The sequence below is a fragment of the Jaculus jaculus genome, chromosome 1, assembly GCF_020740685.1.
Source record: "Jaculus jaculus isolate mJacJac1 chromosome 1, mJacJac1.mat.Y.cur, whole genome shotgun sequence".
Classification (NCBI taxonomy): Eukaryota; Metazoa; Chordata; class Mammalia; order Rodentia; family Dipodidae; genus Jaculus; species Jaculus jaculus.
The window spans coordinates 193,057,049-193,084,082 of record NC_059102.1 but is presented as its reverse complement, the minus strand read 5'-3'; the positions used below and the strand labels follow the sequence as shown (position 1 = coordinate 193,084,082).

General features: G+C 38.5%; 1 pseudogene; it reads right to left on the bottom strand.

Moving 5' to 3' along the window:
* LOC101612269 overlaps window positions 1–27,034 on the bottom strand; it is a 39,039-nt pseudogene that overhangs the window by 7,082 nt on the left and 4,923 nt on the right.

Sequence of the window (27,034 nt, the reverse complement as noted above, 5' to 3'; positions counted from 1 at the left end):
GGGTTTGTGAATTATCATTATATAATCTATCAAGTCTAGGAGGGCCAAGAGTTTAATCTGAAAACTTTGGATTCTGCATCTTCCAATTATACAGGTCACTAGTGAATAAAGGGATATGGGCCGTGAACTGTTGGCTGTCCTGATCAGGGGGTAGGGGTCTCTTGCTCACAAGGGCAGCACAACCACAGTGGGGGTCTTCCTGTCTTGCAGTCCAGGCTCATAGATAGGGAGGACTGATCATGTTTCCTCCCTTTTCCCTGGGGCTCTGATTGGCAGCTACCACTTGTGGTATGGGTTCTAGTGCCAGGGAAGGTAGATAGGAAGGCAGGTAGAGGTCCTCCTCAGAGGCAGAGGGGGGCAAGACTGGTGACACATGATCCTCCTGCAGTTTAGATTCCTTCACAGGTAGGATGGCTGAGGCTCGTGGCACAAAGGGACTCAATCAAGTAGGGGGGCTTTCAGGTATTGCCAGGCTGTGATGTATGGGACCTGGTCAGGATGCCTAAGACTCCCATACATGATACCTTTAACTTTATAAATGGTGGGGAGGTGGAAGCTGTCTCCATCTGGCCATCTAACATTGAAAGTTGGCCATTCATTCCTGCAAAAGATATTTTCCCTGACCATACTGTTAAACCTAGATTGTCCACCAGGCATCTGAAATCCTTGAGATATGACTGGATTAGGTCCAGTGGAATGGAACGGGTTGCCTGTCCCATAATACCTTTCAGTGAAACTTTCAAGAAACCAGAAAAGGACAAACAAGACACAGACAACAAAATGAGTTTCCCAGGAAGCAAAAAAGAAACCAAAATACAGCAGACAGTGGCCTATCCCATAAACAGGATCTGCCAGATGGACAGGACCCATCAGCATTTAACACCAGAGTCAGACTGGAGCTCTTAGGCTCTACCAGATTGGAGCTTTCCAGCCCCACAAGATGGCAGCCTATCCTGCGAATGGGCTGTGCCAAATTGGAGCTTTTCAGCTCCACCAGAAGAGGGTCCAGAGCATCCTCAGAACCCCCTGGCCTTGAAGTAATTACTGGCTTGTTAGCTTCCAGATTGTGCCCAGATGCCAGATTTACTGAAAATGAAACAAAGGGCAGAGCAGACCAAAGACACACAGTACAGAGGGGTGCCCCAACTCACCGATTGATGGAGAACCAAGTGCTCTCCTGGAAATGCTCCACTATAGAATCTGGAGAGGGCCCCAGCAATCCCAGATGAGCCCCCAAATGTAAGGGCCTGAGAATCACTGAAGAATGACCCCTGACTCAAATAGTATGTAAAAGCAAAGAGCATTTATTCTGCAGAATCAGCCAGCATGCAGGGGTCAACTACTCATGCAAAATGGCAACTGCAAGAAGAGCTCGCAGGCTCCCTTTAAACACAGCTAGAGGAATTTTGGTGGGCTTAGTCTTTTCTAACATGATTGGCTAATTGGAACAGTACCTGTACTTGCACTCTTTTGATTGGTCCTAAGGTTTTGGTGGGCTAGGTCTAGGAGACTTTCAGGTGGGTTAGGTAATTTTTAAAAGTATTGGTTAGGCAAGTAGCAATTACAGCTGTGCATCTCTGATTGGTTGGGGCAGAAGGGTTGCAAAAAGCATGAAAGGGACATGTCTCCAGGACCTGACTCAGGCCCTGGACAGTTATCTTTTCCCGCTACATATCAGGATTACTGTTGTCTAACAGCCTGCCCTTTCTTAGAAGTCTTGTCTGCCTCTCTGGGAAACTGGAACTTAGGCCTAGTTAGGGTAGTGCATTACTGAAGCCTGTCATGGCATCAGTTTGGTCCCTTCATGGAGCAGGGTCTTGAGTGGCTGTGAGTACAATGGGAAGAAACATCTAGGAGACTGCTTCAGAGAATAGCTTGTTTATTTGTCAGGGGACTGAGTTTTTATAAGCAGTTAAGGAGAGTGGGAAGAGGGTCCTAAAGGGGTTGGTGGATTCAAAGGTTGCTTGCTGGTTCCCAGGGACATTCATTCCAGCATCTAGGAAGAGAGTCAGGTGATCTATGTAGTGGTGGGAAAAGGCATGGGGTACAAGTGGCAGGGGGGATGGGCTGTGTGAAGGCTTCTGGCTGATACTATATAAGGAGTTTCCTAGGCAACTAGCCAAAGGTCACAGGGCTATGAGTGAAACCTGTCTTATCAGGATGTCCAGGTGTCCCAGGCTTGGAGAGGGAATGGCCTGCTTCCTGCTGATCTTGGTGTCTGAGATTTTTATCCAAGGGTCCAGGCTCCCTGCAACCCCTGAAAATGGGGAGAGGAATGCCAGTCTGGGACCTGAGATGTGTCCAGGAGTTCAGGCTGCTGGGACCTCTCCACAGTCTGGGGCCCTTAGTAGTGTCTGACAGTTTAAGCTTGCTTTAACGCAGAGCCCTACCTGTGCCTGACAAAGTCTCTTCAAACCTTACACTCTCCTCTGTGAATTTTTAAGTCTCTGAATTTCTAAAACAAGGATTCAGGGAAGCACCAAATTTATTTGTGCATCAGTATATATTGCTGTATTGGCAAGGAAACCCAAGATTCCCGCTACATTTCCCAAAAACACACCCCCGAGTTTGTCTTCCTTTCACCCTATTTCTGGATCTTCTGCTTCTCAGGTGCATGCAAACGCCCCCAACACCCGCCCTCCTCTTTCTTCCTCTCCTTCTCTCCCCACTCTCTCTTTTTTTTTCTTTGGTACAAACATTTCCTTTATCTTTTTCTTTTCTCTGTCTCACCTGTTTTCCCTCTCCTCTGTTACAATAAAGTGTTAGATTCAAGAAGCTCTCTGTCCATTATGAACCCTGATTCTGACAATCTGTGTGTTCTATGTTATTAATCTCCTTCTAAGCACTGCTCTTACCACAACCCACACATTTTGATAAGCAGTGTTTTTCTTAAGTTAAAAATATTTTAAGGCTGGAGAGAAAGTTTAGCAGTTAAGGTGCTTGCCTGTGAAATCTAAGGACCCAGGTTTCTCCAGATCCCACATAAGACAGATGCACATGGTGGCACATTCATCTGGAGTTCATTTGTAGAGGCTAGAGACCCTGGCATGCCCATTCTCATTTTCTCTCTCTTTCTCACTCTCTCTAATAAATAAATTTTAAAAAATTAAAAAAAAAAATTTTTAATTGCTCTGTAGATTTCTTCTTTGATCCATGTGTTATTTTTAAAATATGCTGTTGAATTTGCAAGTTTTTGTATGTCCTCAGTCACATTTTTATATTTAACTCAATTTCATTGAAGAAAAACATTGTATGATTGTTATTCTGTATATTTACAAGTGTTTTTTTTTTTTTAATATACTTATTTATTTATTTTAGAGAGAGAAAGAGGCAGATAGAGAATGGGCATGTCAGGGTTCAGCCACTTCAAGCAAACTCCAGACACATGTGCCTGCCACCTTGTTAAGTCCTGAGAAATTAAACTTGGATCCTTTGGCTTTGCAGGCAAGCCTTAACTGCTAGCGCATCTCTCCAGTTCTTAACAAGTGTTTCTTTTTTTTGCTATTGTTGTTTCGTCTTGTTTTTGTTTTTCAAGGTAGGGTTTCACTCTAGCCCAGGCTTACCTGGAATTCACTGTGGAGTCTCAGGGTGGCCTGGAACTCATGGCAATCCTCCTATCTCTGCCTCCGGAATGCTGGGATCAAAGGTGTGTGCCACCATGCCCAGCTACAAGTGTTCTATATCTCAAAGTGAGATTTATCCTGGTAAATTTTGCATGTAAACTGATGTAAAATGTGTATTCTGCTGTTGTGGGATAAAGTTCTCTGTAGATGTCAAATATATTGTTTATTTGTATGAGTCTCAGAACTCTTAACTCTTCCCTCTCTCAACAGGCCAAGCTCTACTCTAGAAATTTACAGCCACCTTTTGTTATGGTAATTGAGATTTCAAAGAGAGTCCTCTTTCCTCTTCATTGTACATTCAGAGTAGCTCTAAGATCTTCAAGTCCTGTGTACTATCATGGTAATTATGCCTTCTAGCTCCTGGGCTAAGAGGAAGGGAAGCTTCCTCCCAGATGTCACCCTTGCTGACTTGGAGTCTCACTTCCCCAAAGGAGTTCTGCAGGAGATCTAGCCACCCTGGGGGTTAAAGACTCCAGACAGTTGTCTTCTCCTACACCACAAGCAACCCACAGACCTTCTCTGCCCTACCCTTCTTTTATTTCTCCCTTAAAGAACTTCCTTCCACCTTGCTCTGTCCCTTTGCTCGTGGCTCCTGGTTCAGTGTTTTCATCCTCCTTGCTCTTCTTCTGTCCTCTTTTTTTCCAGATTTTATTTTCTGTGACATCTTTTAGCATTATTTTCTTTTATACTTTATTTTTACAATTTGAAAGTATTATATCACTATAGTTTTGGGTTATGCTTGGATTTGTGTCATAATAGTTAATCCTTATTGTCATTGTGTTCTTTGTTTGCTTCATCTATGAGGACATTATCAATATTTATTGCTTGCTTCAAATATTTCTTCTGTTCTTTTCTTCTTCTGGTAGTCCTATTATTTGTACCTGCTCTTGTAGAGTGAGATATTTCTTTGACATTCTGTTCTGTTACTTATATTATCTCTCTCTTTCTCCTCTTTGCTTTTAAGTTTCATGAGTTTTTATTGAGATTTCTTCAAGCTCAAAGATTCTTACCTTAGCTTGTCATCCTTCTATTATAAAACAATTTCAGAAATTGTTCAATTATGTTTGAGTGCTCTTTGTATACAGTATTTGTTTATGTTCTTATTCTTTCTTAGAATGTTCATCTATTTACAGTGTCCTCATATTCTTGTAAGCTATCCATTGCATAAATGAGAGACATTAGACTAGTCATTAGAGTTGTATTAATTTTCCAACATCTCCACCATGCCAGAGTTTAGGACTAATGTGTAATTCCTCTTCAAATTGTGTTTCATTTGGTTTTGATATGGGTTAGGAGGAAGGCATGTTCTTTCTGCTAGGTGGGTTACTAGAGATTGGCCCACATAAACATGGATGCCACCTTCTCTGCTCCGGCAGGATTAGAACTCTCAAGTTTGATTCAGTGTCATCCAAGATGAAAGCAAGAATCCCTCAGAATGAGCTTCCTGTTTCTTTCTCAACTTCATCTGGGCTTAACAGATCTGGAATGGACAGTCTTGTGTCAGTCTTTTGGCCCACAAACTAATCAGGATCCTTCCCACACACGTGATCCTGGTGATGAGACCCATTCTACTTGGATCCCTGATTCATATAAATGGACCTGAATTACTGAAGTGAGCCCCTTTCTCAGAGGCATCTTTTCTGGACAGACCGTTATCTGTGTGAGGGAGATTTTGTCTAGCTCTCCGTCACCTTTACAGCCAGGCTGGGAAGCAGAACTGTTAGCTTGGGCTCTCCTGCCTAGTTTTCTCTATTGACAGCTTGTTTGGAGGTTGTAGCAGGGGAGCACAGCTACTCTTATAGCCTTGACCAAAGACAAATCCTCCTCCATTCAGGGGAGGTGGTCCTCTTCCGCTGAGCACACCGCTTTGGGAGGGACACACACGGAGCAGTGAGAAGGATGGGGACACCCACCTAGCCAGCCAGATCAGCTGAATCAACCCTGGCAATCAATGGAGTGACAGATGTCACAGCCAGATTGCCCTCACATCCTTAGTTTTCTCACTTATTTCAACTCCCCCTAAATCTCATACTTTCGCCCTTCTCTGAGTCTGCATTCTCAGTTCTTTACCAAAGTTGATAAGAACCCTAGACATGAGAAGCATAAGTGGTCCAATCCTACAGCACACTCTCCAATAATAGTATGCCTTATAATAGTTTCTTGATAGCTGGATATGGAATACTAATTAAATGACCTTGCTGTAAAGAAACCTTTACAATATGGTGATAAGGTATGAAGAGGGGAGAAGCATTCTATAAGTCATATATACATATGTATTTGTATGTATATATGTGTGTGTGTGTATATATATATATATATATATATATATATATCTACATATATATCTACATATATATGTAGGTATGTATATTTGTGTATATATGGACACACACACACACATATAAAACAGATGTGTGTATGTGTGTTCTATAATTATGTCTTAGTCTCTTGAGTCTAGACCTTTGATCTGTGAGCTTCAGAAATATCTCTCAGTTGTGTTTTTGTTTTTGTTTTCTTCCCTTTAGGTGGTGCAGGAGGGCTTCCTTGGACTACACTTGTACATTTCCCCTCCTCTAGGCTATTTATGTTCCCTTTAAACCTCAGCATTTCATTAGTACTTCCTCTGAATCACTGACCTTGTTAAACAGAAGGCTGATAGATTTCAAAATTGCTCCTTTTCCTCTGTCTCTGCCAGATACATGAAGAGTTTCTTCTGATACTCACTTTGAGAACCTGACAAAGCTTAAACACAGAAGTGTGGGCATCTCTAGCCTTGACTTTTAGCAATGCATGAACTATTGCTTAGGTTCCCTGAAATAACATTTGTTCCCTAGATTTCTACTCACAGGTTTCTGCTCCTAAAAAGTGTGCTTCTCAATATTTGCCATTTTCTTTAATTTTAGGAGTAGTTTTCCCCGTAACTTGATTTCCCTTTTGTTCTGAGAAGAGTTATGATGTTTGAGTTCATTCAGATGTTTCCTCTTTGTTTGGACTGTGATGACTTCCAAACTCTTGGATAGTCACCTAACAGTCCTAACTTTAATACAGTAATAGGCACTGGGTATCATGTGTCATGCTCAGCATTAGATTAATGCTTCCGAGTTTGTTGTTTGTCCTTTTTCTTTTTAAAATCAGTAGAAGCAGGTGTCCAAGAGCAACCACAAAATGCAGGTCATTTGTTTTTCATCATCTACCCTCTTCTTTCCATCTTCATTACTATTGCCACTCAGTTATTTGGTGGGGGGAGGGTATCTAGGCACTCTAAACCTTGGAACTAATGATTCTTGGGCATTTTTTCCACTTGCATCCATTCTTCCATAGCAACCAAAGTAATTCCTTCAAGACCTACATCATATGCCACCTTGTTATTCAGTGACCTCATAGCAAGAAATTTCCATGCTACTCAATTGATTACACATTTTAAGAGCCACATCTTACACATAGTAACAGTCTATTTCTTTTTATAATTATGTATGTAGATTATCAACCTTCATTTACAAAACAGTTAAACTTATTGCCAATGATTAATTTGTACTACAAGAAATTCATGTGAAAACTTAAATGGAAGCAAATGAAGTTTATGACTCTGACCAAGTTTAAATGTCACAAAGTATTCATCCAACACTTCTGATGTGTTAGAATACTATACATAAATTTATATATATATATATATATATATATATATATATATATATATATATATATATATTTTTTTGTTTGTTTGTTTGTTTTGTTTTGTTTTTCAAGGTAGGGTCTCACTCTAGCTCAGGCTGACATATCAAGCACCTGATTCTGCCTCTCAGAGGGCACTTGGATAATAGCTGTTCCATTCATAGTCTTCAGCAGTATACCACAGGACCCTGCGGATAGGGTATACTGGGCTCCTCAGCTGGGTTCACTTTAAACGTTATTGATGAGGGTCCCTATGGGCAGAGACCCAAGAGGGTGTGCAACCTCTTCCTAAGCAGTGACTGCCATTCTGCCTATATGGTTCGGGTCCCAGATTTTATTTCCTGCCTTCATGTTTTCTGTGGCAATGATCCAGCATTTCCGGTTGCCTCCTGCCCCCAGAGCTATGTCTGCTGACCTACAGGAATCACAGCAGACTACAACAACCTTTTTCTCTAAGAGTTTGGGCTTGGTCCCTGGCTCCAGATGGAAACGAAGGAAATCAAGCATTCAATAATGTTGTTTATGGCCCCCACCGATGCCAAGCACTTGATCCAGCCTATGTGGTCTCACCCACCAGACTTCCTCATCTTCAGTAGTCTAATGGTGTACATGGTTTGACTCTTACAGGGAACAAAGTTGTCACTAACATGTATTGGGTGGCAGGGGGGACATCACTAAGGCAGAGGGCACTTTAAGAAGGGAATTTCTCAGCAACAGGGTGGCAGTCAGTACTGGGGTGGTAATGGCCAGGTCGCCAGGGTGCAGAAGGCCATGGAAATGGCCAAATCCCTCAAACTTTAGATATTTTTTTTTTAATCTTGTTTTTCTAGGTAGTGTCTCACTCTAGCTTAGGCTGGCCTAGGATTCACTATGTAGTCTCAGGAAGGCCTTGTACTCATGGGGACCATCCTACCTCTGCCTCCAAAGTGCTGGGATTAAAGGCATTCACCACCATGCCTGGCCCAAATTTAGAATGTTTTATACAAATTTTTAATATATTTTATTATTTATTTATTTGAGAGAGAGAGAGAGAGAATGGGCTCACCAGGGCTCCCAGCCACTGCAAATGAACTCCAGATGTGTGTGCCCCCTTGTGCCTCTGAGTTACATGGGTCCTGGAGAATCGAACTGGGATTCTCTGCCTTTGCAGGCAAATGCCTTAACTGCTAAGCCATCTCTCCAGCCCCAAATTTAAAATTTTAATTAGCAATGTGGTCATGCAATTTATTCTCTACAGAAGTTTCTATTCACTTCTGGTCAACATGGCATGCTCCTAACCAAGTTTCATCTCGCAGGGCAATAGCAGATAAGATCTGTGGGGTTTTGGGGATCAGCAGGTCCTAGCAGACCTCCAGCTCCTCCTCTGTGGGAGCACAGTAGGGAATTTCCTGATTCTCACAGTCTTGGGTAGCCCACCAGTTGCCCAAACCCCTCAAAAAGCCAGCCCGGCTGCCACATCAGCCCATGCCATGGACCAGGTTCATTCATGTGCTACTTGCAGGCTCTGTGGATCTGGGCCAGGCATTTCTTATCTTTCCCTGTACCAACTGGCTCTCTTTCCTCCCTCTGGTGGCTTTCCTCCCTTTTTCCAACACTGGGACCGCCACCCCTTCCCCCTATGGCACTACATGACTAAACAGTGCAGTCCCATCCCTTCCCCCTACACCAGGACTGTGTGGGCCAATCCAGACCATACATTACCATCCCTTGGCTCTGTCTCACTGTAGTACCGACTGCATTTCCACTCCCCACTCTGCACCACTGGACCATGCATCTCATCCCCACGCTTTGCCCTGCCACCAGACCATGCAGTCACATTTCCCCTCCCACTGCTCTGACACCAGACCAATAGTCTCATGACCCTCCAACACACACACACACACAGTCAGGCCACCAGACTGCACCATACCATCTCCTCCACCCTGCCACACCACCAAACTGTGCCATCCTATTCCCCCACCCCCTACCACATCACCAGACTGCAGTCCCATTCCCCTGCCCCACCACTGGCTAGTAGGCCCCACCACAAAGTCTCCAGGTCCCTCCAGGACTGTGCCAACTCTTCCCACCTAAGCATAGAGGCCCCCTTGCCATGAAACGCCTAATGTAGTCAAACATAAAAGGGAACAATCACTGAAGACACTTCAAGGGTAAACTACAGTTTCCTCCTGAATTAAATAAGATTCCCACATTGTGATGGGCAGACCACAGAACAAAAGGAATAACACAAAACATCAAATGAAAGGAAACCCAACAAGGTTGCCTAGTCTCACAATGAAAGTCTCTAGTCAAAACATAGATGAGACAGTGGGATCAAAACCCCAAAATGAAGGCACAAGGTATGTGACCCTAGCCAAATAATTGGCAAAACTTGCAGAAAATCAACAAAATAGTAAAAATTGTGTGAATTCTGTTCTCTGTAAGTTGGATCTAAAAGAAAAAAAAAAAATACAGGGCGTCTTCTAAAGACAGTTAAGTGATCTGAAGGAGAGCCAAGAAAAAGGGGACCTCAAGACTCAGCTGGCTAAGCTCAATGAAGACATAAATAAATTCAAGGATGAATTACAAGAAGCATTAAGAAAATCAGAAAATGACCTGAAAAGGAAATTTCACATAGAGATGGCTACTATATAGAAAGGGTAATAAAAATAATAATCCAAATTGAATAAGTCCAAATTTCTCTAGAAGCTCTCAAGAACAGAGTCAGTCGTGTGGAGGGCAGAAAGTCAGAACTAGAAGACAAGACAGAAGAAACAGCTCATGAGTCCAAAACCTTGAACAAGTTCAAAACTTTTGTGAATAGAACATGAGGGAACTGTGGAATACCCTTAAACATCCCAACATTTGGACCATGGGTATAGCAGAAGGGGAAGAAGTTCAGGCCAAAGACATGGAGAACTTATTCAACAAAATTATCAAAGAAAACTTTCCCACCCTCTCAAAAGAAAGTCCCTCAAGATAAAAGAAGCTAGTAGAACTCACAACAGACTGGATCAAAGGAAAAACTCTCTAAGACATGTTATCATTAAGAATATAAACAATGAAAACAAAGAGAAAGTCCTAAAAGTGGCAAGAGAGAATCCAAACATTAAACATAAAGGTAATCCCATCAGAATTACCTCAAACTTCTCAATGGATGCCTTGAAAGCCAGAAGGGCTTGGGATATAATACTGCAAAATCTAAGACTATGGCTTCCAAATCAAAATATTATATCCAACAAAAATATCCCTCATAAAAGATGGCAAAAGAAAACTTTCCCCAATAAAAGTTATCTCCTCAACTATATGAATACAAAACCAAACCTGCAGAGAGTACTTCAGGGAGTTGTTCACAAAGAAGAGTCAAACATCCAACCTCAAGAGCTTACAAGAATTAGACCACAATAACTAACCCCCGAGAATACTCAAGAACTATGAAGTACAAGAAAACACCAGATCCCATAAAGCACCACAGTATGGCAGGGATTAAATCAAACCTCACAGTTATTATCCTAAACGTTAATGGCCTTAATTCACCCATCAAGAGTTACAGATAACAGGGTAGATCCGAAAAATAGAACCCTCAATCTGCTGTCTTCAAGAAACCTACCTCACCACTAAAGATAGACATCGTCTCAGGGTGAAAGGGCAGAAAATTATATTCCAGATGAATGGAAATAAGAAACAAGAAGGTGTTTCTATACTAATATCTGGTAAAACAGACTTCAAACAAAAAGTAACTTAAAAAGACAAGGAAAGCCACTTCTTACTCATCAAGGGAATGACCCAACAAGAGGATATCACAATCATCAATCTCTATGCACCAAACACAGATGTAACAAAATTCTAAAACAAAATCTACTTGACAACAAAGCAGAAATAAACATCAGCATCGTCATAGTCACAGACTTCAATACTCCACTATCAATAAAAGATAGATCATCTAAACAAAAAATCAACAGGAAGGTAAGACAGTCCCACAAAACCATAGATAAATTAGACCTAACGGACATCTAAAGAACATTCTACCCCAAATCTACAGACTACATATTCTTCTCAGCAAGCTATAGAACCTCCTCCAAAAGAGATCATACACTGGACCATAAATCCTGCCTCCATATATTTAGGAAAACTGACATAATTTTTTACATTATATCAGACCACAATGCTATAAAGCTAGAAATTAACAAGAGATGTGCCAGGTTCTCCATCAGCTCCTGGATACTGAACAGCACACTTTTAAACAATAAATGGGTAGTGATGAATTAAAAATGAAATTGCAAAATTTCTAGAATTGAATGGCAATGAGAACACATATTACCAAAACTTATTGGACATAATGACAGCAATTCTTAGGGGAAAATTCATAGTACTAAATGCCTTCATAACAAAGAGAGATCCCAAATCAATAACTTAACCATCTATCTAAAGGATATGGGAAAACAAGAACAGTCCCTCCCAAAGAGCTTCAGATTCAAAATAATCAAGAATAGAGCAGAAATTAACAAATTAATGAAACTAAAGAAAAGAATTAAGAAAATTGATGAAACAAAGAGCTGGTTCTTTGAAAAAAATAAACAAAATTGGCAAACCCCTGGCATATTTGATCAAGTAAAAAAAAAAGTCTCCAATTAACAAAATCAGAAAAGAAAAAGGAGAGATCACAACAGACATCAATGAAATTGGAAGAATCAGCAAGGTATACTTACAAAATCTCTACTCCACAAATTTGAATATACTGGAAGAAATGGACAATTTCCTAGATACATACAACCTAACAAAATGAAACCCACAGTAGATTAATGTATTAATAAAACCTATCACATCCATGGAGATTGAAAAGGTAATCCAAAGCCTCCCCAAAAAGAAGAGTCCAGCTGGCTTCTATCAAACCACCATGGAAGAACTGAAACCAATTTTTCTCAAGCTGTTCCACATAATCAGAGAACAAGGAAAGCTCCTCAACTCCTTTTATGAAGCTAGTATCACCCTAGTACCAAAACCAGACAGAGATATAACAGTAAAAAGAAAACTATATGCCTATATCCCTGATGCAAAGATCCTGAACAAAATCCTCACAAACCAAATTCAACAACACTTCAAAAGCATTATCCACTTTGATCAAGTAGACTTTATCCCAGGAATGCAGGGTTGGTTCCACATATGGAAATCTGACAATTTAAAATACCACATACATAAGCTTAAACACAAAAAGCACATGATCATTTCAATAGATGCAGAAAAGACCTCTGACAAAACATAACATCACTTCATGATCAAAATGTTGGTGAGAATAGGCATGGGTGGTTTATATTTCAACATAGTAAAGGCTATATATAAAGCATCTAAAGTCCAAATAATACTCAATGGGGAAAGGTTCAATGAATTCCCATTGAGATCAGAAACAAGACAAGGGTGTTCACTCTCACCTCTGCTCTTCACTATAGTACTAGAAGTCCTAGCCCAAGCAATAAGACAGGAGAAAGAAATAAGAAGGATACAAATTGGAAAGGAAGAAGTTAAGGTAGCACTATTTACAGATGACATGATTCTATACATAAGTTATTCAAGAGCTTCCATCTCAAAACTCTTAAAGGTGATTAATTCCTTCAGCAAAGTAGGAGGATACAAATCAATGCAAAAAAATCAGTAGCCTTTCTATATGCAAAGGACAAAGATATATGCAGAAACAAATTAGAAACATTGTCCCATATTCAATAGCAACAATAACAAAAAAAAATACCTTAGAATAATACTAACAAATGATGTGAAAGACTTAAACAATGAAAGCATAAACACATTCAAGAAAGAAATTGAGGAGGACTTGAGAAGGTGAAAAGACATCCCATGCTCCTGGATAGGCAGAATTAACACTGTGAAAATAACAATACTTCCAAAAGCAAGATTTTTATTGGTATTGCATTAACTCTGTTTAGTACTATGAGCAGAGTTAATGCAATACCAATAAAAATCCCAGCATTATTCCTCATCGAGATAAAAAGAAAATGATCTTGTATCAGACCACTTTAGGTTCACTGAGATGAACTTCCAGACCAAGCACAATTATGAAGGAAGAGATATTTATTGAAGCTTACACATCCAGGGGAAGTTCCATAATGGCAGAAAAAGCTGGCCTGCCTTCACAGGCCCAAGCACAGAGAGAGAAGTACAAGCCTAAAGGTCAAAAGCCACAACACACTTCAGGAACTCCAGCTAGGCACACTTTGCATATCTTTAGATTGAAATTGGAAACCCATCACCACAACTTAAAATCCACCCAGTGACATTGCCTCCAGTCAGGTAGCCAGCAGATGCAAACTACAAACAATAAAGAACTGAATATATTGGGGGCCATCTATTCTATTTAAACCACCACAGGTCTCAAAATTCATATGGAATGGCAGCAGGCCCAAATATTCAAGCACATCCTCAGCAAAAGACACTCCTCTGAAGGCATCACCATACATGATCTAAAGCTATAATACAAAGCCACAGTAACAAAAAACAGCATGGTACGGGCATAAAACAGGATTATAGGGCTGGAAAGATGGCTTAGCGGTTGGATGCTTGCCTGTGAAGCCTAAGGACTCCAGTTCGAGGCTTGATACCCCAGGACCCATGATAGCCAGATGCACAAGGGAGTGCACACATCTGGAATTCGTCTGCAGTGGCTGGAAGCCCTGGTGTGCCCATTCTCTCTCTCTCTGCCTCTTTCTCTGTCTGTCACTGTCAAATAAATAAATAAAAATAAACCAAAAATGAGGATCTACACTTTAGGTCAAGTAACTATAGCTACTTGATTTTCAACAAAGGCCCTAATAGTGTGAACTGGAGAAAAGACAGCATCTTCAATAAATGGTGCTGGACAAACTGGATAACCATATGTAGAAAAATAAAACTAGACCCACACATCTTGACATGCACAAAAACCATGTCCAAATAGATCAAAGACTTTAATATAAGACCAGACACTCTGCTACTACTGGAAGAAAAAAATAGGAGGAACTTGCAACCACATAGGAGTTTAAAAAAAACTTCATAATAAACCCCAGTAACTCAGGAACTTATAAACAATCACGAAACTATTAGGATCTCAATAAGCTGTTTTTTTTTTTTTTTTTTTTTTTTTTTTTTGTGGAGAACCACATAATAAGCAGAGCCAATAGACTACTCACCAAATGGGAGAAAATTTTTGCTGGTTATACAACTGACAGAGGCCTTATTTATAGAATCTACAAAGAACTCTAAAACCTAAACAATAAAAAAATCAAATAACTCAGAAAGTGGGCAGAGAATTGAGTAGGGAGTTCTGAGAACCCTCATCGGGACATAGAGGGAATACATGAATCCATGGGCCCTGAAGAGGGTAAGATGAAGACAAACCTTAGTTCTCTCTCATTTCTCTCTCTTTTTTATGTTTTCTTTCTTTTTCTTCTTTCTTTTCCCTTGGCACTGGCCTGTAACTCTCAGTACCAGGATGTGGTTGATACCCACAATGATCAGAGACCTACACTGTTCCCCAAAAGAAGACAGAATTCTGTCAGAGAACTTGATAACCCACAAGAGGTAGGTTAATGGTAAGACCCTACTGCTGAAGAAACCATATGTTGTCAGCATGGAACATGGAGAGACCTAGCTAGAACCTGGAAGAGAGTTAGTCTCCAGACAGTTAGTCTGTCTAATGCTAGAAGGTGCTACATGAGCTACTGGGATTTCGTGACCAACATCTGTGAGAGCAACTTGAGATCTAAGCTACTCAGAACCAAACAACCTGATGTGATGCTCACAAAAGTGCAATAGTAGCAAAAAGCCATGGTAGGTAAATAACTACTTTTGGATTGGCTAACAGATCTGCTCAGTGGAAGGGAACCAAAATCTGGAATTGGTAAACAGGTCAGAATCATATGCAGTAACGAGTTCGCTCTCCAATATCAAGATCCCACCAATATTGGGCTATAAGCAGGCCTACAGCCTCTCTAAATTAACAATGGTTATCCCATTTAATCTGTGCTGACTTCACTCTCCATTGAAGAATCTCTTCTCTTTTCCAGATGGAAGCAGGACCTGAGGAGAAAAAACAGCCCATCATACTTCACCAGGGCCCCAGATGAAACCATAGAGGATTTGAAGAAATGAGCAATTGTGATGCTTTCTCGGTGAACTGGATATCAGCACAAAGGTGAAGGAGACCTCAATCAACTCCTACCAAACCAGATAACCTGAGATATAGAGACCCCTAAGAGCCCATCTCTGAAGTAGATCTAAACCAAACCCAAACGTCTCAGGGAAATTGGTGGAAGAGGGGCCAGAAAGATTGTTAAAGCCACAGGTTGGGACACTACATAGAGACATTGCCTCCTACCCATAACTGATGGCTACCCCTATAATGCATGATCCAGTATCCCCATGGGGTTAACCAGCATACTAATGAGGAGGATCCTTTTGGAGGGGTAGGCAGAGATGAGAGTAAGGATGGTACCACCAAAAGCTGTTTACATACTGAGTATGTCCACAACTAATAAAAATAAAATTAAAAAATTCTATTTTAGCCCCATACATTTTTAAGTCTATTTCAATGCTACAAGCAGGTTAAATTTCTTTCAGAATGAAAGAACCATTCAAACATTAAAAAGAACCTGTATTTCTTCATCTTTATTGGTCAGATTTAGCGGGATAAGGATGAAGAAAAAGAAATAAGAATTTTGTAGTCAGAAAGCCTAAAATTAAATAAAAAATTTGCCACTCAATAATTTTGAAAACTTGACCAACATAAGCCTATGAATCTCTATTTCTACTTTAACATGTTATGTGGACATAATAATAACTACTTTACAATTATAAGGATTTAATAATGCAATATGTAAAAAACAGAAAAGAAATCTATGTGTTAGAATTCTTTCCCAAGTTATTCAAGGAAATTAGAGGGCTTCTCATCTAACATTTCAGCTCCTTCACCATTTTTCTAATTCTCATTGTTCAATGAAGACAAAGATAACTAAGTAGGTAAAGAAGTTGAATTGAATTATGTTGCTCTTTCATTTTAATATTTTTAACAAATATGCCAACTTGGCATAACCTCTCTGGGTTACTGGTGTGGGACTGTGCGGTCTATCCCTCCAGGAACCCTGTCCTTGTGAGCTGGGTGTCCTGGGGAAAGACACAGAGTATCAAGGAAGGCTGGCTAAGTGAGGCACGTGGGAGATGAGTCTGGTTGGTTCAGTGCAAGCCTGGTTCATGGAAGGAAAGAGTGCAATGGAAAAGAGTGTGGGCAGGGCCTCCTTGTGAAGGGTAACAGACTCCAAGTGGCAGGGAGGGCCATCACTATGCTCCAGCTCCACCTCAAGAGTCGCCAGTTTGCAATGCCTTCAGTAGATAGGAGAAATCTTTTTGACCAAGCATTCAGGTCTAGCCAGTTTGAACTAGAGTACAACTTCCTCTTTTGTCATAGCAAATGGAGGCTAGAGAGTTCTTGTGAAAGCATGGGAGCTAAACTGAAATGTGCTACCTGAACATGTACATTCCCCGTAAGTTCCAGGTATGTGGGTAGCTTTAAGAATACATTTCCCACTAAGCAGAACAGGGCCTGTGTCAAATTTTAAGTCATTGCCAGATTCTGTTTCAGGAACTATTTTAACTGAATTACTTCACAAGTCTTTCTTAATGTGGATCACCCCAAAGCAACAACAAAGCAAATCCTTCCCTCTTCTTCAATTTTTTTATAGGAAAAGTGAGACCTACAGTGACATCATTATTTCCTCTCTGATAGTTAAGGCAGCTCTGATACAACTTTGGGCAAGAAACAGTCTGAATTTTACTGATAAAGAAATATATATATATATATATATAGATATATATGTGTGTATGTATATATGTATATATGTATATATGTATATATTCATTTATTTATGTGTTTAGGTATTTTTTAAATTTATTTATTTGCAAGAAGAGAAAAAGAAAATGGCCACACCAGGGCCTCTTGCCACTGCAAATGAACTTCAGATGCATGCACCACTTTGTGCATCTGGCTTTCCATGGGTACTGGGGAACAATAGAACCAGGGCACTTAGGCTTTGCAAGCAAGCACCTTTAACAACTGAGCAATTCCTCCAGCCCTGAGTAAAGAATTTTACTTACAGTTTTGATTCCAATTTGCATTGCTTCCAAAAGCAACCTAACAAAAATACTACATTTTGTGGTACTAACTTGTGGCAGAGATGCTGAGACAATTTTTTTGGGGGGGGCTACAGAGGTGACTCTATGGAGGAAAAATGTATTGTGACAACTTGCAACACTTTGGGAAAAATCATAAGTTCATTAACTTTTTCCAAGAGCCAACACTCAACACTATTCAGAAGAACTGTTGCCCTGCTGTGCACTGGTGTCAGGGGGCCTCATGTCCAAAATTCTCTTTGATGGTGTCGTTTAAGACTACCTGGGGCCAAACTGAAACCATAACTAGTATCAATATTAGGATTTGGGAGAGATTGGATCACAGCAGAGAGAATATAGATGTGAAAGTTATATCCATAGGAATTCCACTGAAAATGACTAAGTGGACACACTCCATACTGGTGTTTTTCCTGGAACATAAATTATTGTCAGAGAAAATTGGGTCTCATTTACTCTGGTAATGACCTCAAAGGCATTGTTACACAGTTAAGAGAATGACACAAGAAGAAAGAAGTATAATCCAGGGATGTGGCTTTCATCACCTACCTATCATTTCTGTTGACTCAAAAACAGATCATACTTACTGCATGTCACTGTTTCCTACCAATGATGCATGGCTTCCCTTCCCCAGTCTTGGTGCAGTCAACATAGGGTTGCCAAACCTTATGACTGCTGAAACATGTAGATCTAGACTTTAAACTAACTTTTAAAACTTTGTTGAAGTATAGTTTATATGTTCTAAATATACAAATTTAAGGTGTACATTTGGACTACTTTTGACATAGGGTATATATAAACATATATATAGGTGAAATTTATAATTCATGATAATGAACAAATCCTTACTGCATTTAATTTGTTCCTTTAAGAACCTTTCCCTGCTCTTATCAGCCCTCCAAACAACATTGACTTATTTGTCCTCTAAGAAAATTAGTTCATTTTTTTTAATCATGGTTATTTTTTCATTATTGTTTTCCTTCATGCCTCTTATTTTAAGATTCTTAAATGATGCTGATATAAATATTTTAATTATGTCCATTACTGAAAGCTTTCTGTTGTATGTATCTATGGCTAGTTGAATATTAGCTCTATTTCTGCTTTAGGGCTATTACAAGAATACTTGTATGTTCAAGTGTCCAATTTGATGCTTTGATGTATGGTTTTGTTCTTGATACCAAAAGCAGCTTCTTGCCCTTTTTAATCCATTCCTAATAACACATAAAATTATTAATTTAGGGACACAGCTTACCTATTGTAATGAATATTTTCATTGAATACACAAATGGAGGGTCATGCATTGTGAAGCCCCACAAACTCTTCCTCTGTCTAATATTGTTATCATCACTTATTTGCCACTAGTTCTCCCCCCGCCCTTTTTGGTTTTTTGAGGTAGGGTGTTGCTCTAGCCCAGGAAATTAGTCTCAGCCAGGCCTCACAGTGACCCTCCTACCTCAGCCTCCCAAGTGCTAGGAATAAAGGTGTTCACTACCATGCCTAACACCACTAGTTTTTTTTTTTTGCCTTTACCACATTACCTGGTTATTTTACTTATAGTCACAGAGATCGTATCATCTAATCCATAGTATCTTTAGAATACATTTCTAAAATGTAAGTTCTATGCTAACTTCTACAAAATAAAAATATCTGAGTCATCAAAATGGGTGAAGTAAATGAGCTGAAAATTCACTTAAAAAATATAAATATCACCAACAAGCTGATGAAAAATATTCAGCCTCAAAATTATCAATTGTCAAAAAATGAAATAAAAAGCAAAAAATAGCCTCATTATCAGTAAAGATATGCCAATCAAATAAAAATTATGATTTAATTGTTTCACCCACACCTGAAAAGCATTTAAAATAGTGCTAGTAGGGCTGGAGAGATGGCTTAGCAGTTAATCACTTGCCTGTGAAGCCTAAGGACCCCAGTTAGAGGCTCGATTCCCCAGGACCCATGTTAGCCAGATGCAAAAGGGGACACATGCGTCTGGAGTTCGTCTGCAGTGGCTAGAGGACCTGGCATGCCCATTCTCTCTCTCTCTCTGCCTTGTTCTCTCTCTGTTGCTCTCAAATAAATAAATAAATAATAAAAATTTTAAAAATACTACTAGTATTAGCTGGAAGGGAAATAGCTACTCCTAACTACTTGTGGGACATTCACATGGTCGTCAAATAATTAGAAGACAATATAGCATGTTCTATTAATTCAGAAAGTTTACATTCAGGAATTTAAGGAAATCATAAGATTAAAAATACAGCCGGGCATGGTGGCACATGCCTTTAATCCTAGCACTCGTGAGGCAGAGGTAGGAGGATTGCCATGAGTTCAAGGCCACCCTGAGATGACAGAGTTAATTCCAGGTCAGCCTGGACCAGAGTGAGACCCTATCTTGAAAAACCAAAAAAAAAAAAAAAAAAAAAAAAGATTAAAAATACAAAAACTACATCTAAAGAGATGGCTCAGCAATTAAATGCACTTGTTTTGCAAACATGAGAGCATGAAGGAGTCAGATTTCCAATTCCGATTCCCAGAACCCAAATTAAACAGCTAAGAGGAACCACACATGCCTGTGACCCCAGTCATACAGAGGAGTAGAGACCTGGGATTTGCTGGAGCTGTGGATAAAAAGACAAGTTCCAGGATCAATAAGAGACTTCCACTCAAAATTAAGACTGGGTAGGAGAGTGGTGGAGTGGAACACTCTTGCAACCATAGGCTAGTATACCCCACTGCGGGAAAGTGCAGAGGGCACCAATTACACATACCCAGACATATAGCACACAGACACTCATACACTCTACATTACACACACACACACACACACACAATATATTACACACACATCCTACATTACATACACATAACATTACACACACATGCACAAGTCAAAAAGAAAAACTACAAATAATGTAAACGTCAAGGAATAAGACTTTTATATAAACCAACATGAAAATGTTGGCATATTCCTTCTATAGAGTAATTTTGCCAATTTACAAAATTCTGTTAACACAGCAAATATGAAATGTCAGTTCACATGCCTAATAAAAAATAAATCCTATGAATAACTATACTTTCCATAAAACAAAATAATAGAATTAATAAGATGTGTTTCATTTTTATCACAATAATTATTACATAAATTTGATGAAAATGAACTTAGATGTTTAAATATAGTCTTGTTGAATATGTTAGCAAAGTCATATATTATGGCAATGGAAATTTAAATCAATTATGTCAATTATATTCTCTTTGTAGACCACATGAGTTGACTATAACAAGGAAAGCATTGGAAATAGTAGATGTTCACAAGACATAGTAAAAACATGAGATGCATATTTGTAAAGTTGTGATTATTAATAATAATTGTATTAAGATAATGATAATGCCAGGATACCTATAACAATGAGTAGCTAGAAAGGCATTAGCTAGTATTATTCTGCAGTAGCTCTTCTATGGTTTTGTCTTGTTAAATTTTAATTCAGATGTCTCTTTTTTGGATACATAGGCAAGCATGTCCTTGCTTGTGGACCCAAATTATTTGGGGTTCATGGAGCAGCATATTGGCAACTTACCTTCAAATAGACTTAAAGAAAAATACCTATCACATTTTTTTTTAAGTCTGTAAGTTTGAGATTACTTCAACATGGAAAGTAATTTAAAACTTTAATCAAGTAAACTCACAAATTGTATCTGTAGCATAACAGCTCACTGGCACATTCAGATTATGTGACTATTTGTGACTGTATTTATAACAAACTGACATGTATTTTTTTTCTAGTTCTATGTCTTGGCAGTATGTTTTCAACTTCAAAAGATGAATAAACTCAGTATTTCGTTAGGTCCAATATCTTTTATCAGGTGTTAATATGACTGCATATTCTTGATTCTCCTTCTTCTGCCTCTTCAGCAATATCCAACAGGCCTGTGCCACCACAACTGGAAGACTATATATTCTTTATGGATCAATTTAACCAACTCTTACAAAACAAGTAATTTACTAAAAACTAAAATTTCCATTTACTTTAAGTATTGTATTTGTAATATGAGTTTCTAAAGAGAGAGATTTATGGGCTCGAGAGATGATTTAGCAGTTAAGGCACTTGCCTGCAAAGTCCAAGGACTCTCCAGATCCCACATAAGCCAGATGCAAAGGTGAGGCAAATGCAAGGTCACATATGTCCACTAGGTGGCAGAAGCATCTGGATTTGATTTCAGTGGCCGAGGTCCCAGTGCCAATTTCTCTTTCTTGCTCTCTCACTCTTGCTCTAAAAAAGATTACAAAAATCATTAAAAAAATAAATAAATAAAGACTTAGATTGAAATTCTCTAGTATATGACTACTGGCAAACAGATTTGCCATTTCTCTTATAGTTTTGTGTTTTCAACAGTGAATGGAATTTACAAAATGTTAATTGTAATAGACAAATTTTCAACCACTACTTTTTTTTTTTGTATGTCTCATTCAAATGTAGAATTGTTTGGACTAATTTATGCTTTGGTCTGTAAATGATTTCAGAAGAGCTAGTTTATCATGAGACATTCTTATTGAACCCATGCTGTGGTCCTAGTGGTAACCATATTGTTTCACTAAGACATCAAACATAATTGATTCAATAGTTAGACATGGAAATATGCTACAGATGGATGTCAATGCCACTCCTACAAGTTTCTGGAATTTACATATGTTGACCTCTTCCCTAACCCTATTTCTCCTACCATCTTGACCTGTCTTTTGAAACCCTAACATGTGTACATTTCTGGTTTCTGGCGTATGTAACATTTCCTTCCTACTGTGTAGTTCACAAAAGCTTTTCAATCACAAAATGAAATAATTAAGCAGAGGGGCTGGGAAGATGGTTCAGTGATTAAATGTACTTAATAGAAAATGCTTAAGCATGAGAAAATGAAATTTTGTGCGATTAATAATTATCTTGTGCTGAAAGTATACAGATGATCACCTTCCATGTTCTAAATCCCTTGTAATCTTCAGGCCAAGTTTACTGATAGTCTTAGAGAACCAAGTATACTCTAGTGTATACTACCATATTATAAAATATACATTATCCATTCCTTCATCTATTAGCTTTCATTGGCATATAGATGTTTTGCTTCAAGTATTTTGAAGAACATTAAGAAAAAATATTTTATTGATTTATTTGAGAGACAAAGAGACAAGGAGAGGCGGGGGGGAGAGAGAGAGAGAGAGAGAGAGAGAGAGAGAGGATGCACCAAGGGCTCTAGCTGTAAACAAACTTCAGAAGCATGCACCACTTCCTACTTCTGGCTTGCATGGTTACTGGGAGGTCAAACCTGAGTCCTTTGGCTCCATAGACAAGTGCCTTAACCAGTAAGCCATCTCTACAGCCTTTGAAGAACATTTTTATTATCCTTTCCATGACTTAGAAATTTCACTTCATTAGAAACTTTTAGTCTCCTAAATAAAATCTGCAAATGCTAAACCTTTCTGTTCATTCACTCACGTGATTGGCAACTTCCTTAGTCTCTTTTCAACTCAAATGTCATGTTCTCAGAGGCCTCTCTTCACTGGATCTCATGGAGTTCTTTTTCCTCCCCAACCCATGTTACTATATCCTAAGCCTTCATTACTCTTTCCATATCTTTTAGGACTACCTGCACTAGTGACTTTTCCTATCTCAAGTGGAGGTGAGCTGTGTGAAGATAGGATGCTACTGGGACCTGTTGCTGAGTCACATAGTACGTATTAAATAAATCTTTTGAATACATTTTCACTCAGAACATGAGCTGGTATAGGACACACATGGAATAGTCAGAATAGACATCATCTGTGAACAACTGAAGTTTCTTTACTGGAGTGTACATACTCCGTATTATGCTTGGTGAAGTGAGAAAGTAAATCTAACTTAATGCTACCTTGCTTCCTAGCAAGGAATTTATTGTTGCTTTCTCTGTTAGCTTCTTATCTACAAAAGTGATTATCTTTAATTTGAAATAGAACTTTACTATTATATGTATCACACATATTTAGTAGTATTTCTTCATATTAATCATGTAATTGTTCTCATTTTCTCTGAAATTTCCATAAACTCAGTTTGGAAGGGCAAGTACCAATACTAGTATTTCTCTCTTTCTTCAGTAGGAATATTAATATGTTCAAATTATTTTAGTTCTCAGTGTACAAATCAGTTCTTTTTTGGGTTAGAATTTAACAGTCATATATTTCCTTTTGAGAAAGAGAGAGAAAGAAAGAAAGAAAGAAAGAAAGAAAGAAAGAAAGAAAGAAAGGAAGGAAGGAAGGAAGGAAGGAAGGAAGGAAGGAAGGAAGGAAGGAAGAAAGAAAGAAAGAAAGAAAGAAAGAAAGAAAGAAAGAAAGAAAGAAAGAAAGAAAGAAAGAAAGAAAGAAAGAAAGAAAGAAAGAAGAAAGAAAAACAAAAAGAAAGAAGAAAGAGACAGAGAGCGAGAGAGAGGGAGAGAGAGAATGGGCGCACCAGGGCCTTTCAATCTCTGTGAACAAACTCCAGATGCATGTGCCTCCTTGTGGGCATGTCTGGCATTGCATGCTTGTGTCCCTTTGGTCTTGCTGTATGAGGGATCTGGAGGATTTTAACCGGAGTTCTTAGGCTTCACAGGCAAGTGCTTTAACCACTGACCCAGCCATCTCTCCAACCACATCCTTGTTTTCTTTTTGTTGTTTTGTTTTTTTAATTTCTTCACCTGTTTTCAGAGATTCAATGTTTACAATGAAATAAAGTATTTTTCACCTGCTTTGTTTTTTTGTTTAAAACTAAACAAAATATACTACCCCCAATGCTAAAAAGTTTCAATGGTTACTAATTTTTGCTCATCTGTTCTTTTACAGTCTCCAGACAAGATGCTTACAAATCTGGAATTTTTATTTTTTAAGTGCCTGCCACTAAGCATAAGGACTTGACTATAAATGAAATCATTATGTTTAAAGTAATTTGGGAGAAATATATCATTTGATTTTTTTCAAGCTGGATTCTAATATGTACTATACAGATTTAATTATTTCACATTTCTCTTTGGTCTTTTTAATTGGCTCACTTTCTCTTAAGTCTCACATTTCATTAGTGCTTCTATTTTCTACTTCCCTGTCCCTGATTTTAAATGCATTTCCTTAACACAATGATTAGCTTTTGCCTGCCATTTTCTGATTCTGTGTGACTAATTCACAATAATAATTTAGATTATGCTTAACTATTTATCATTAAATTTCACCTTATCAATTAGTCCCACTCCCATTTTGTAACCATTCTTATCTTGCTTTCATTTATGAGTTACTAAGATGCCCTTCCAAAGTAGGGTAGTATTAACTAGTTCTTTTTCCCTTCCCTTAACATTTTCAAAAATTAAAAACTGTGCTCTTGAATTCAGCTTCACTTTATCTGGCTCCATCTCGACCAACTAATATTTAGAGATTTTCCTAATATTGTGTTAGTTATTTTCATATACATTTTATTCTTTACTCTTTGATAATTTCATAGAAGTACTATATAACTGACCTGAAAAAAAAGAGATCAATTTACTTGCCCCTGGTTACTTAGCTGTTGAAGTGGCAATCAGTGCTCTTTTGATTAGGAAGACTTCTCTTGTTCCTTTTATTTATTTGACAGAGAAAATGGGTGTGCTGAAGAGAACTCCAGACATATGTGCCACTTTGATCTAGCTTTACGTGAGGGAATCACTGGGGAATCAAACCTGGGCCACAAGTTTTGTAAGCAAGAGATGTCAACTACTGAGCTATTTCCCAGCACCTTTCAAGTTCCTTTTAAAACACTGAAGAAAAATCTTATTACTCAACATCACCTAAACCTAAAGTTATTTAATGCCCAGGATTTTATTCTTAAATTAAAATCTGCTTCCACCAGGCATGATGGAACACATCTTTAATCCCAGCACTTGGGAGACAGGTAGGAGGATTGTGAGCTCAAAAGACAAACCTGGGTCACAGAATGAATTACAGATCAATTGAAGTAGAATGAAAACCTACCTCAAAAAAAAAAAAAAAAAAAAAAAAAGCTTCAGTACAGCAAAGATTTTTCTTCCAGAAATATTACTATTCCAACACAAGTCAGAAAAAAGTAGTAAAAAATCTTGAGTCAGGCTTTTAGATTGCTGGAGAAAACAGCAATAAGGCATACGGTGAGAGCAGTTACACATGGTCATCTCTGCCACTTACTGATAGTGGGAAGTCTGGATATTTACCAGCTATATACCTCACTTTCTTCTGTTCTACTTCAGAGAAAAATGATAAAACAATACCATCATTTGAAACACTAAATCAGATAATGTGTAAACCTCTACATATGAACGGTATAATGATGTAAGAACTTAGTATATAGATATGTGACTGTTGTCACCATCAGCATTACTGTTTTAGAGACTACAAGACAGTAATAAATGTCTTATCTAATTGTATTAAGCCTCTGTAACTGTCAATCTCACAGTACACTACTGTTCCTAATCTAATGTGAGATTTCTGGGTAAATTTTAATTCCTTGAAATCCCATGGTTACCCTATTCACCCTATGTGATGTGAATATTCTTCCTTGGGAAAGTTGACATTGCTTCTAGGTATGATACAATTCATTATAACTGATAGTAAAAATATTCAATATTTATTGCTTTAATCTACTCATCTGTAAAATAAGGAATTGGAACAGCTCAAAAATAGCCAAGTCTTTACCCTGTAAGCTATTTAAAGCGGTATGCATCAGAAGAACCCTTATTTTACAGAAATAAGGGGAAAAGCTAATGCAATAGACTCATATAGTTTGCTTAAGATTACCACTAACCATGATGAGAGAAGGAGACAGACAGAAGAAACTGGGTTTGTAAGATTTCTTATTGACATAGCTAAAGGGATAAGAAAAAGTGAGATGAACAGATGAGGAAATAGGCAGGAGATGCCTTTTTGCCTTATGCATATCAGACCTGCCAAACAACAAAACTGATTAAGTCAATTTCTCCAAAAGGCCTAACTTAAAAAAATAATAATAAGTAAATGTAACCTTATCTTCATACAATGAAACTACAAAACTGACTTAGCTTCACAATGGATCACTTGCAAAATATCCAATCTTATCTCACTATCAACCCAGTAACCTGCCTTTGGAACAGTTAATTAGGGGTATCCTTTCTGGACAGAGAGGATGCTTCAGAGCACAGATACTGTTATGGAGAACTGTGGTGATGTTTTTGCCCTTCCTTCTTTATCTTTCTTCCCTCTCTGTTTCTTTGCTTCCTTCTTTCCACTACTCTCTTTCTGTTCCTCTCTTCTATCATCATGGTCTAAGTCACTTTCTGTCTCATGATACTTCTAATTCCACAAGATACTTAAGGTGACATGCAAAGTTATGGTTCAAAAAATGTCTGACTTGGCAGTAAGGAGAGAGAGAGAGAGAAGGGCATGCCAGGGTCTCTATCCATTGCAAACAAACTCCAGACAATTCCAGTGTGGTTAAAGGTCCTTCTTTCTACTATTATGTCAAAATAAAAATGGTTATTTTTAAAATTTTTTTCTCAATTTCTATTAACATTTTCCATGATTATAAAAAATATCCCATGGTAATACCCTCCCTCCCCCACTT